Raw genomic sequence first — 14199 nt, 5'->3', positions numbered from 1 at the left:
GAAAAGCTCGTTGCCCCCTCCCGCCGCAAACACCCTCGTCACAAAGATCGAACCAAGGCAGCGATACCGCCGCGACGCGACAGAGACGGTGCTTCTGCCAAGAAGTAGCACTGTTCCTCCCAGGTGGTTCATCTTCACGCCATCAGGCTGAGGCCTGAGGAAGCCTTGAGCGCAAGGAGGCACGGAGTGGGCCAGAGGCCCTGCTTGCTGGCTGTGTTTGCTGCTGCGTATCAAAACGGCTTCTACACAAGCTGTAACTGAGGAGACATTTGATGGCCGCGCCTGGCTCATCCTCCAGTCTCCCAGGGTGAAAAATGCCACTCCCCATCACCGAACCAAGTGCTGCCACTGGTAATGCGTAACGTCTGGCCGGCTGCATGATTTAGGAAGGGCACTAAGACGAGATCTGAACTATAGGCCTCTGTGAAGATAGTCAGCCTGCTCTGTTCAAACAGTCTCGGCATGCAAGGAATTGGGGAGCCAGTCAAGCCACACAGAGACATTTTCTGAGAGGTACTAAATCGCGTGACAGGACCTTCCCTTGGCAAATCGACAGGGGCAGGTCGCTTTTAGCAAATACAGCTACTCCTGAAAAAGGGTGGTAAAGGCATAAAATGAGTAGCATAGGAGACCGTTCAAGGGCAAATCACATTTGCTAACGACGACTACAGTGTATTAGCCTGCTGCTGGGTCTGCGCCATCCAAATTAATTTGTTTGAAAGATAAAGTTATGGAGACTAGTAAGGCACAGCAGCCTACTGCCACAGAAGTAAAATAGAACAGAGACTCCCTTTGAAGCATAGGCAGCTGGTATTTCATGGTGAGCACTTGCTTATGACTTCCAGGGTTTTCAACAGGAATAAAATAGCTGTTTCAGTTCTCTTCTGGGCTGGGGTGGCCTGCATTTTGGTAGCACAATTTTGGCAGTATTCCATTATTGCTATGGTTGGTTGCAATTGTTATTTTGCATGAACATCTATAACTCAAAAAGGCTCTTTAAAGTTATTTTTTTCCAGTGTCTCTTTTACCAAATGAGTAACCATAATTTTATCTAGATTCTGAATTCAGATCTCATCTAAATGGCTGTGCAAGGAGTAGTCCATGTTCAATAATGGCACTCCTTCCCCGTGAGCTAGGAAAGTACTATTCTCCCCATCTGTCAGATGGGAAGCAGGAAATACACAGTGGAGCAGGGTTGATTTTCCTGGTTTACACAAACTCATTCACGCTTCGTCTAGGCTCATGATATGAGAGTGAGGAGACACAGTCCTCCTACTTACATTTCATTACTCAGACCACCAAGCAACTGGCAAACCCAGTCTCCATTTGAAAATTAATGGTTCTGGATTGTAAGAGACAGCTTTAAATGTATAAAGCTCCAAAAGGAAGGTTACAATCATGTGGATTCAGCAACTGCCACAACAAACAGGTTCTGTAAGTGTGTTCTGTAACCGCTACAGTAGGACTGTAGATGCTGTTATAATGCTGACAGCTAACTGCCAAAAACATCACCTACCTGTGACAAATAGCAAGTTCTGATGCGTTAGATTTTTTAAATTTTTCCAGCAATGTGAAAAGTCAGAAGAAAATTGAAAAAATATCGGTAAGAAATCCCTTTAAATTGTCCTGTAAGCAGTGTTTTCAATTATTCAGTAATACATCTGCTTCTAAATAACTTGAATAATTTCACTCGTCTTCACTCATCTAATACTACGTACCAAAACCTGGTAGATTGTTGAATATAAGTATATCGGTTCGGTTTAAACCTTAAATAAGTTTAGTTTAAGGGAAGAGTCTTACTCCCACCTGCACTCTTACTTGTGTCTGTCAACCACTAGGAAACTTTATCTTCAGAGAAAAACATGGAAATGTTTCATTAAAACTTGAAAGTGCTGTCTGAGATTGTAAGGAAAGCTTAGGTGTTCTCACAACCTAAAAAGAGCTCCAGAGAAACCATGGAAGAGCAAAGAGTGTTTCTGATGGCTGGGGTGGCAGGATGGCTGGAGAAAAGGGAATACCAGCCCTATGTCAGGGATTTTTTTTATATTCTTATTTCAGTAAATGCCCAAAACAGTACTAACAAGTTTGCCTGGCCTTTGATTAAGCCATTTTTGTACCATCTAGTATGTTACTTTCCTGAGCATGCTAAAAATTTGTCAGGTTTTGTCACAGGTTTCATAATTTTGCTTTTGCCACTCCCCTGGCATTATTGTCCGTTGATTATAAGGTCAAAGGAATCTGCTTTTTTAAGTCTGCAGCAATAGAGACTGCACTCAAACCTTGTTGCATTAACTGCTTAATATCCCTGTTAAAAATCTACTAGCACGCAGAAATTTCAACTTTCAACATCCAGTCACTGGATTTCATTACCATTTGGCAAATTAAGAGGCCCTTTATTGTTAAATTTCTGTTTCTTACAGAGTGTTCCTGAAGAACCACTTAACTTTCTATTTAGTAAGTTAAGCTCCTTTTGCAGAATATAATAATAATAATAGCTTCTACCAAATCCTTCTATCATTCTTCCCATAACATTCCAGTCAGATTGTAGCGTGCCTCTTGAAACATTGCCGGCAAAATGGGACAATCTATTCCCCACAACTGTTGCACTCGTTCCCAAATGCAGAGGAACTTCAAATCTCTTTAGAACATTAGTCATTTTAGCTACAGGTTTGCTATCAGAGTTAATATTAATCTGATTACCCAGTATGACTCACGAGATCTTCTCAGCATCATGAGGTTTCAGGGCAGTGACTTAACCTGAAGAATTTCATCCTTCCTAAACATATCACCCTGCTTTTCACAGTGTCGAAATGAATATTGGTTATGAGCACACAGTCTGCTAGTGTTCCAGATCACCACGTGCCGGTGAGCTGTCATCTTTACTTTTTAGCTCTCGCAATCTCTGTGTTCTTGAGTAGGCCTTCTGTATATTTGGTGCCTAAGGAAGGTATAAATGAAAATAATATATCTACTCTATTACCTTTCCCAGAAGTAACATCAAATTAGAGTGACAGAATTTATTTCCCATGTATTGGTACCCACTACATCACTTTCCTTTAATGCATTATTAGATCTTGTATCAGCCTACCCAACACTTTGCCTGGAACTGTTGTTAGACTGACAAGCCAAAAATTAGCTGGGTCATACTATCTACCTCTTCTAATAGCAAGGCACATTTCTCTCAGGAATTTTAAACTGCAGTATATGCTACACATTAAATCAATAACTTTTGTTGAAGACTACACTGCTGCTTATTGTACTAAAGAATGGTTAAGAAAAGATTATTCCTCTCCATTCAAGAGAGAATGACATCTGCAAAGGAGAGAAACCACAGCCAAGGCTTTAAGGTTTTGTGAAAGCAGTTATTACTGTCTTCAAATATTGCAGCAGTTCAGATGGAAAGTAACACAGTTTGCTAGAAGTCACTAGAAACTCTGTCAAACTTTAATGTGGTGTGGTAGATCTATAAACTGTTTCTTGACCGTGTAGCATTACTCGTTTTTCATTTAATGCAGGCCTGTGAACACTAATTCTGATCCCTCGGGGTGTTGGGGGGGGAGAAAACACCAAAAAACCCTAATTTTGGTGTTCATTCAACTCTTCTTCAAAATTTTGTCAATTTATTCTCTACTCCTATATCACAAGTTTCCTTTGCAAAGAGTTTTTATATAACAATGAAGACAAGTTTTAAGTTGCTAGCATTTTTTTAATCTTGTTTAAAGGAACAATGAAGAATTTGCAATGATCACATTATTTTCCCAGCCAATCCTCAAGCAAGAATTATCTTATCAAGATACCCAAGTCAGCCATTACCAGCTGAATCAAACAGTTTTAGATTCAATTGCTTTCTGTCTCTGTATTTTGAAAAAGTGCCACAGATCAAAACACTGAAGAGTACAAAAGGCCACTTACAGACTGATTTAACAAGCGTAGTCTTCCTACTGCACAATGGCACATCAGAATCTCAACCACTGTGAATACTGTGCTGTTGGTTTAGCTCTAAGCGGTACTGGTTTTGAATTACAATAATTGTAAACTAGTACTGTCATTTACATCATGTCTCTCACACATGTAAGCCTTAAGGAAAAAAAATCAGATTTCACTTTCTTAGAACTACAAAACACATTTGGAGCAGTTTGCCATTTCTGAATTGCAGAGAACCACTGCAAAGGTCTATTTGCCACGTGTAGGCGTTATTGTCAGAGAAAAAATATGAAACACCACTAATGAAGAATTCTCACGACATGCAGAAGCCCGGAGGGAAAATAGAGATCTTCAGCTATTCCTTCATAATACTTCGGTATTGATATAAGCCTCGCAAACCAGAGCTTGAAAGAAAAAAACCAAAAGCCTGATTAGGCAAATCTAACCGTTTTGTAATTAAGCAGATTGGAGGCAGATGCCATCAGAGACTCTCTGTAAACTTCTGAAGTGCTGAGATTAACCCAGGCAGACTACTAATTTAGCCAACAGATGAATGAGAATGCATGACAGATCTCAAACTGGTTATTAATCACCCAACATCTACATGGAATGAGATGACACCTTGTTCATGAATTGTTGTAAGCCTTTTCATTACTCAGGAGGATCCAATTATTTAGAATGATTAAATGACAAAATAATTGAATAATCAAAGATGTACAAGCCAAAGAATTAAAATAATTCTTATCCTACTTTCCTGTCTGAAACCAAGGGTATCTAGATACTAGAGGTAACTGTAAATTAGAGAGATTAGTCATTGTCTCACCAGTTCCACAAGGAACATTCTTGTAAAACAGACCAAAAAGTTTGTTGGCTAATCACTCAAAAGGTCAGGTAAATAAATTAAAGGCAAAAGTAGATAAAAAAATACAACTAAAAAGTTAATCTAGGATAACAGATTGTAGGATCTAATAATTGTAGCATTCATTCACAGCATGCAGATAGAAGTATGGCGGGTGGAATGGAAAGCCCATACAAAAGCATTGATTTAGCACAGGAGGATTTGTGGCAGACTAGTATATTTGCCTTTCATACCAAATATTTTTGGCAAGCTATACTACAGATAGCTTTTACCTACAGGAGTTAGGAAATCACAAGTGAATCAGTACTTCCAAGGAAAGGTCAATTAGAGAATTTCAAGTAATTTTCTAGAAAAGGAAAAAGAAGAATCGAGAGTCAAAATGGTCTTTTGATTCACATTTCTCTCTGAAAGCTCTGCGTAACCAGAATAAAATCCCGATCGCTTCAGTCATGCTCATTATCTTTCAAAGTCTGTCCCATTTATCTATTCTTGTATTATCCATGCGGTTTTCAAAACTGGCATTTAATTTCACTCACTCGAAGACAGTCCTGCACCACAAGCACTATACACAACACATCCTAAGGGACCAGTATGTAATACTTCCAGAATGTCCTGTGAGCACTTAAAGCTGCTTTAAGGGTTTCATACCTGCTTAGGTTAGGGACAATTAAACCGGGGATTCAAACTGCGGTCAGTTCTGACCGCAGGCTGTCGGTGCGGGCTGAGCACACCCAGAGCCGTCACCCTGGAGAACAAGGCCTGCCCCACCAAACACTGACAGAGGTAGACAGATTTTCTCAGGGTTTATAGGATTAATAGAGGGTAGGAAGAAGACTGGTGATTAGGATAACGTCTAGCAGAAGTGGGAGGAGGAGGTGGAAGAGGCTGAGGCTCACACGCGGTTTTTTGGAAAGCAGACGCTATCGGTTTGAGAAAGTACCAGCTCAGGTGCTGCCCTCAGTTTTGCTGAAGCTGTCATAATGATAAGGCAATTAAGACAAAAGGCTGCCGTCAAAGGCACGAGGGCTTAGAGGAACAGTTGTTCTTAACCCCCCCCGCAGGAGCCACCGGGCAAACCCACTCCAGTACCTGCACCATCAGCTCTAATTGCTAATTTGGATACGGTATCACAGAACTGGCAGGTAGCTCGGCTCTGGACAGCCCGGTTCGTGCACGCATGGGACACCCACGCAGCTCTGAAAACCCCCAAGACCTTCACCTGTTTTTCAGGACAGGTGCCGATGTCACTATCTGCACATAGACAAACTAAGCTGAACACTGCTAAGGGTTGTGGTCATAATGTGTAGAAATTGCTCCTTTTCTGATCTATTTTGCACTTCTTAAAATTCGTGCACAATATCCTAAAAGGTTGTTTTAAGCCAGCTTCAGAAAGCCAGTGGTCAGCTCTCCCAATAAGGGGAACTTGTTTCTGAGGTTCTCTGAAGCCAAATGATTATGACAAAAGCCGTTTTCCACCTCTGTGAAGAACAGGTAGCCCTCAAGACATCTCTTAATTGCAGTTGTTGTTCAATTTGTGGTGGTGCCAGGGTACTCTTAAAAAATGCAAATTCAGTTTTATTTTATTTCATCTACTATGCTACAACCAGTATTCAAAATAGGAACCTGAAATCATGGCCTGTCAGTATTTTTAATTGCGATAATTACAGAATTATGAAATTAATGAGGGACTAGGAGATGATATAAGAAATATGCCTATATGATTAACAGGCATGAACTTCTCTAGATATGAGCAACACATATGAAATGAAACTGTGTCAACCATGAAGTTAACTCCATACTGGTAAAAAGAATCAGTTCAGAATAATATGACCTTGCTGTAGGACATTTCTTAGGACTAGAGAGAGCTAAGGTCTGTCAGCTGTGTTTAAGCCAACATTTCTTTCTGACAGATCATTAGGCCCCCAAAAGTGCCTTCCTCTGCTAGCTGGAGGTCCAAATTGATGTTATTGAAGTTGTTTGATCTATCTAACTTCAGCTCTTCAATTTCTGAGCTATAAGATTAAACAACTCAACAATACATCAGTGCAACAGTTATTGAGATTCATGGTATAAATTCCAAGCAATACTTATGTAAGTGGCTGTCCCCTAAGAGAATCAAGTGTTAATATGAACCTACAAGAACACACAGTTCATACAATTGGAAAAAGGATATCTACATAAAGAATATTCTTGAAACTCAGCAGAAAAAAATATGCATGTATAAATAAGTTAATAATTAAATTTTAACTGGTGTTTGAAGTGTAGACTATGTGAAAAAATGTTGATACTTACACTGACATGTGGTGTTCCTTCAGTGAAAGGACAGATTCCTGTGTGTGCTCATTCCTTGGTTCTTCATCCATTGCTGACAGTCCACAGGAAACCGAGAATATAAAACTTGTCATACAAGGACTGAACAGCCATGAAATAATGACAATTTTTTATTACAATCCTGAGCTGCATTAGCCAAAATAAGTAAGAGAACAGACCAACTAAATTAAAAGATGATAGCAGTTAACTAGAACTGCTAGAGTGTTTTTGATTTTTCCTTCAAACACCAAAATTGTGTCCAATCCAGCGATGGTTACATGCAAGAAATGTGGATTAAGTTTCTAAACCAAACACCAAGAACTGGCTTCTTGAAGTCTCCTAACACCATCAGCTATAAACCTGACAATAGAGCTTTACAGGAAGCTTTCGTTTACAGGAAGCTATTATAATACTTTGTGAAATAAGAAATTACCTGACAAGCCCCTTTTCCAGATTAACACTACTCATCAAAATCCTTTTCAAAAGGTCATTTCACCTACAGGCTAAATGCTACAGTGTTGTTGTCAAATGTAAAAATGTTTTGCTAAAATAGATGATTAAAATAGTATCCAACTCCAACCATCAGTCTCAGGCCATCACAGGCCATGAGTCTCCAGGTGCATTTCGACAGTGAGAAATCTATACAAAGGATATAATGGACCTTCCCAAACAACAAACATCCTGCTTGCTAGGCTGAAATTTGCAAAGACACACTTCAGAAATTACATCTAAATAAGCTGCAGATTAGCTTGGCTTTCCTGATGTCACTGGATAGAGAACTTGTTCAACAGCCGAGAAGATACGATAGGAAAACAGCTTTTACATTCCCCAAAATATTCTTTCATACAACTCGCAGCCAGATTAATTTTTGCATTATTCACAGATGGTAATAAAATATTAACCTTCTTGTGTTTGAAAGGCCTATTCAGCCTTCAGGGGGAAGAAAAAAAAAGAAAAAAAAAGAAAAAGGTTTCCCCACGTTGTGTTATATAGTCTGTAAAGGTAAATAAGAGCTTACCACCACTTCCCTTTCTTCCTATCCCTCCCTCCTCTTCCCCTGCTCTTTCCCCCTCTTTTGCATTTTCCAGTAGCCACGGTTCCACCCTCTGCTCTCTTCCTTCACCACGGTTTGGCACTCACCGGACTTCTCTGGGCAATGATTTGACTCACTAGCTCAGCAATAACCACCTTTTTGCTTGGTTAGTTCCCTGCCAGCTTGGCGAGTGGATTCAGTGAGCCAACAGCCAAGCAATCTGTGGGAATACGTGTCCAGGACAGAGAGAGAGAAGCAGGATGCCTCTTCTCAGCACCACACGGCCACTACTTCAGCTCAGGCTTCTCACGTCATTTCACTCTAAGTGAACACTAAGCAAACAGTAGAATATCACTCACAGGATCCACTTCAGATTCCGGTGAAAAGAAGGAAGATAATATTGCCTTTCTGGTAAGAAAGTGTAGCTATGAAACAGGTCTGAAACCCTGACAATCAAAACAAATCTTACAAGAAAAATAAAGGAAACCATACTAGACCAAGTTTTTTTGCTCCTAGTTAATAATCACCACTCTAAGGTAAGGGGCTAAGTAAACATACAGTGCTATGAGGAGCAGAAGTGAAATATTTGTATCTGTTGAAAAACATAAGCTGGTGACATACTCCCTCAGGCATCCGGATGACTATTCGGCTTCAGCTGCCTGGGCTGCACCGCGCGGCGCTCCGAGCCCCCGTGTTATTCAGATGACCTACCCGGCACGGCAAACGAGCAGGGGACAGCTGAAGTTAACAGTTTGAGTGACTGACAAGTTGGGAGTTTTTCTCAGCCGCTGCTTCCAAACAACAAAATTTCCTCAGCAAAATAATAGGCCTTCTCCACTGCGGAAAAATAGGTCTGTATCTGCAACAAGTGTTATCTGCCACAAATATTCTTATCAGTTCTGCTAACAATAAAGTTTTGCATAATCTTATCATGTATTTTTTTCCTTTGATACTTGGAAAGGCTTACGCAAAACAAATTGTATGTGGGATATTTTTTGCCCACCCACAGTGCAGGATACTGAGTATCTGGAAGCACAGGAAGGATTGCCAGGGTCTGAAGTCATCATGTTTCCACAGCAGTTTCAAGTTTCAGATAAATAGCTGAGCATACATGCTTATTATACACGTCAGTATAAGGTCTCTCGTGGTCCCTGGACCACTGCGTAAGTCTGGGGCCTGCAAAGTGGCTGAGTTCATCTTAGCAACTCACCGCTGCCAGAAGAGTCACATTTCCTCCATCTTCTCTCGCCAGAATCCCATTCCTTCTTACTCCCTAACGCTACTGCTCCTCTCGTCTCCCATTGAGCCTCTTCAGCTCACTGCCACAGCGGACACTCATGGATTTGGGGGTTTAGGTTTGGCTTTGGTTGGGTTTTTTTAATTACTTTCCTGACAGATTAGCAAATTCAATAGGTTCACAGAGCAGTCAGAGGAAGGAAAGTGGCTGGAGAAAGCAGTAATTCCTCTTCGCTCTGCTGAGAGCTATCAGATAAGATTCATCCCATCTTGCAGAACACCTGAGCTTCAGTGCTCAGGGTAGACCTTGCTACCGGCACAGGCTAGTTAGGCAGCCTCCCAGGGGAGCAGGGCAAGTGCTCTGCCCATGCCTCAGGAGATGGGAATCAACTGATGTAACCCACACAGTTTCCATTCCTCAGCCTGCAAACAAGAGGTTGGTCATCAGGGGAACTTGCTGAATGGCTTCACCACCTCCAGTCTTGTCCCTGCCTCTCTGCACCCCACCCAGCTCCAGCTGCAGAAGAAAGGTTTTCTCCTAAGAAATTTCTACTTCAGCTCTGTCTTCTAGACCAAATCATCTATGCTTTCAAGGCTTCCACCAGCAGCAGTTGTACTTGGAAAAACCACACTTGGCACTAAAGGTTCACAAAAATATGTCTGCAAGGCCCTAATTTTGCTCTGCAATCCTACTGAGGCCTATTAGACCCAAACACAACTATTGTTCTCTTTGTGTTCTCCCAGAGCATGGGAAACCAAGAGTCAGGAGACCAGATCATGCAGTCTACCTTACTATGGGCAGCACAGTACCCGTGTGGGTTTTGTTACTTTCTGCAGGATTTGGCCCCGGTTATGGGGTATCTGGTTTCTCTTAATGAAAACACAACCAAACTACATAACAACTAAAGCTGGTTCTCAGAGCCCTACTAAAAATTCCCCACACAGTTGGCTGGGTAGGATTTAAAACTCTTCACTATTCTTAGAAGTGTGTATCTGCAGCAGTTGGAAAATGCTGGATTGCAAGCAATGCATTCCACAACATGTTTAAGGCTCTAATCCTGAGTATTTCAGACTCTTTGTGGTTTTATTTATTTTGGTTTACGTTAAAAAACGAACACACACACACACACAATCCTATCACTTATCTAGGGCCCTGAACACATTCGGTTAAGAATCTCACATTTAATATCACCACAGTAATTACACTTAAACTATTCACTGAAGTGTGATTTTTAAATGAGACACAGGGTTTGTTAAAACTGCTTTGGAAAGCCTCCCACATTCAGAGTTTCATAAAACATTTCCAAAATACGTGAGGCCAAGAATTGACAAGTGTCTGGAAACATGAAAAAGGCTACAAAAAACATGTTTAACTGATTAAAAAATAATTAATAGACTGTGTCAAAATTCACTGTGTAATTTTAAAAAATAGGGGCAAGATGATCTGTATTTAGCACAATAGCATTTATAGCGAGGCTCCACTGTACATATAACACACACACACCATGGAGGAGGCAGCAGAGCCCGTGTTGCGTTCTTAAATTTGTCTATAATATTGAGAGGTATCTGACAAGCAGATTTATAATTAATCAATGTTTTAAAAACAACTGAAGGCAACGTCCAACAGCCATTTCTTTAGTTTGATTTTTAAGACTTAATATATTCATAGTTATGAATAGCAACAGGAAGGGAGTTGTACCAACAGAAACATAATAGTTCAAGGCTTTTCCCCCCCAGAGATTCAGGCTGTGTGTCTACCAAAATAAGTAAAGAAGGTAGAATTTATCTTCATAAAACTGTATAAAGCTGAAATACATATTGGTTTGCTTCAGTGAGAGGACCCAAGAAATTCATTATGTTAAAAGAGCTGCCTAGTAGGAAATTACTTCTCCAAAGTTGGCCTTCAAAGCAAAATTTTAATCCCTCCTAAGAGCTGGCAGAGGTTTTGTTATGGGCCTTCTCTAAGATCCTAAAAATGTACAGGTTTTTTTATAATTTCTAATATTGTATAATTTGATGGAGGACATGAGACATTTTTTGGGTTGATTTGTTTTGGTTCACACCCCCCGCCCCGCCCCGATTTATTGCATTACTTTATGCATACTGTCTAATATAATCTGGACTCTGACTAAAGTATAAAAGAAAACATCTTAAATTTTATTCACCTAATAAGGATCAGGCAATCCCACATGCTAAAACAGATCATTAGACTAAAGATTTAGTGACCAACAGAAACTGAGAGGCTAGAAAGCTATAGATGTATGAGCCACAGAAGGCAAACAAGCAATGCGAAAGTCTCCCACAGACATGTTAGTCAGGTCTAGTCTGGTAGTTATACGTACCCCCAGATGCAGTATTTAACATGTACAAGTACCCATAAAGATACCCAACATCTCTACTAATTGCTAATAATAATTATATTTTTTTTAAATATATTTGCATAGATATTCATGTTACTCACACACATTTTTCATGAAATACCTTCCAGTTTAGCTTGGAATTCATGACTTGATGGAGACATGAAAATATGTTATTTATACTGTGAAAGAAATCAGGTTAAAGTAAAACAAATTTAACGTGATAGGTGCTGCCTCTGGCTAGTATTCTTTCCCTGGACTTCAAGCCTTTTATTTACTGAGGGCTAAGTTTTCCATCACTGAGAAGTGTAACTGTCTTAAGCTCTTTAGCCAAAAACATAGTACTATGATGAACCCCAGAAGAGTTCTTTAGCTGAATCTATCCTAGGCAAAAGCTGTTTACAGCTTATTGTGCAACATTAATGCATGTTGACTGGAACAGCTGGAAGTACTTCGCAGACTAATGGTGGAAACTGCCTTCAAAACCAACTTTTGAGTGAGACAAACAAACATTTCTTTTGGGAAATAACATACAGCTAAAGAGAAAGTCTCTCTAAAAAAGAAGTTTTGGGAGCAACTGCCTAAAGGCTTTAGTTGTCTATTTGCACACATTTCATCTGGAATAAACAAAAGCTTTTAAATCTTTAAAATTTCCATTTTTTGTTGGCGTATTTTTCACCTTTAAAATGCAAAATCTTGGTTCTAGCTGGAGAAGAGACCATTTCTCAGTCAGCTGAGGCATCCCAGACACCAGACCTTTGGGTCAATCGACAGGATGCTGCAGACAGGCATTTTCAGTGAGGGACCTTCAGTAAAATTTACCTCCCCTCCATTCCTCTGCTGTCAGAGACTCAAGGCTACGTGCAGACAGATACATAGTGGCTCACTGTAAAAATACAAAATTCACTTTGATACCAAGTCCAAAATGCCCTTTTCCTGTTTCAAACACAGCTACAGAAGACAGCTCATCACAACACAAAGTAATCAGACTAGTTAAGATGCACGAAATGGTGATTCATGGATTCTCTTTCCAGAAAGTATAAGCTATGCTTCCAACTGATAACAATCTGATCAACTCCATTCACTTCAAACCCACTTTTTCAAAAAGTGAAAACTTCTTGCTCCTTACCTTTAATGAGATATTTCTTCTTAGAAGCAATTGTTTGCTACTACAATAATCTATAACTCACTGTATGCGTATTACCTTAGATAAACGATTTGTTTCTAAAGAAATACCAGTGCGATAAGCAAGAGTAGAACTGAGGATGGTTTTGTTTGTAGAGCATGGAAAGGGACAGCTGCTACAGTTCTGAAGTGAGGGGATTTCTCCATGCCCGTACTCAGACTTCACTCCAGAAACAGACAATGGAACTTGCATTTTGCAGCCTTCCAGCACTCAAAGGGGGCTTGAAAGAAAGATGGGGACAGACTTTTTAGCAGGGCCTGTCGCGACAGGACAAGGGGCAATGGTTTTAAACTAAAATAAGGTAGATTTAGACTAGCTATAAGGAAGAACTTTTTCACAATGAGGGTGGTGAAACACTGGCACAGGTTGCCCAGAGAGGTGGTAGATGCCCCATCCCTGGAAACATTCCAGGTCAGGTTGGACGGGGCTCTGAGCAACCTGGTCTCATTGGGGATGTCCCTGCTCACTGCAGGGGGATGGGACTAGATGGCCTTTGAAGGTCTCTTCCAACCCAAAGATTCTATGATGACCAGCTGTGAAAGTGCTTCAGTGGTCCTACTTACGGATTTTGGTTCAGGATATTGCATTCTTCTAAATTCCCACCCATTTTTCTTTAAGACATCATAATGCAACTGTTTCACCTTGTACTTCAGATTCTTATTATTACTCCTACATTAGGTACCCAGTGCAAAACAGAAATTAACAAAGGAAGAAGTGGAGCCAAAAAAACCCAACCTGCATGACTCCTCATGTGATACAACAAACACTTTCAGCATAACTCAGAGAATCTGTTCTACGAAAAGAAAAATGTACAATTACCAGTTACAGAAACACAGGCTAACACATTATTCTTCCAAAAGTTTTCTTTTTTTTTTTTCTTTTTTTGGGGGCGGGGAGCTTAAACTTGCAGAATAGGTAAGTAGTTTCCTCTGGCTCTGTTTCTGGAAGGCAAGTTCTGAAAACCTTGTTCCAAGAATCCTGTGGGCTGAAAACACAGCTGTTCAGATTCACTGATCTAACCTACAGCACCGTGCATACTGCTCTTGGTGAAGCAGGCTTAAGCAGCAGACAAAATGACAGCTGGTCCATTTCTTCTCTTGCACATAAATCCCATTTAGAATAGGATTAAGATAACTGGAAAACAACCTATTGACTGAACGACAAATCCTGCCTAGCAAGGGAATATATGTGGTTTAAACAATTTAAAATCTTTACAGTGGACTTTAAATGCTTTCTCAATAATGGTCTTAAAAAGGGAAGCAACTTTTTAGAAACCATCTCCAGGTTACTTCAA

The sequence above is a fragment of the Phaethon lepturus genome, unplaced genomic scaffold, assembly GCF_000687285.1.
Source record: "Phaethon lepturus isolate BGI_N335 unplaced genomic scaffold, ASM68728v1 scaffold24168, whole genome shotgun sequence".
Lineage (NCBI taxonomy): Eukaryota > Metazoa > Chordata > Aves > Phaethontiformes > Phaethontidae > Phaethon > Phaethon lepturus.
The sequence above is the reverse complement of the archived record's forward strand: the minus strand, read 5'-3'. Positions refer to the sequence as shown.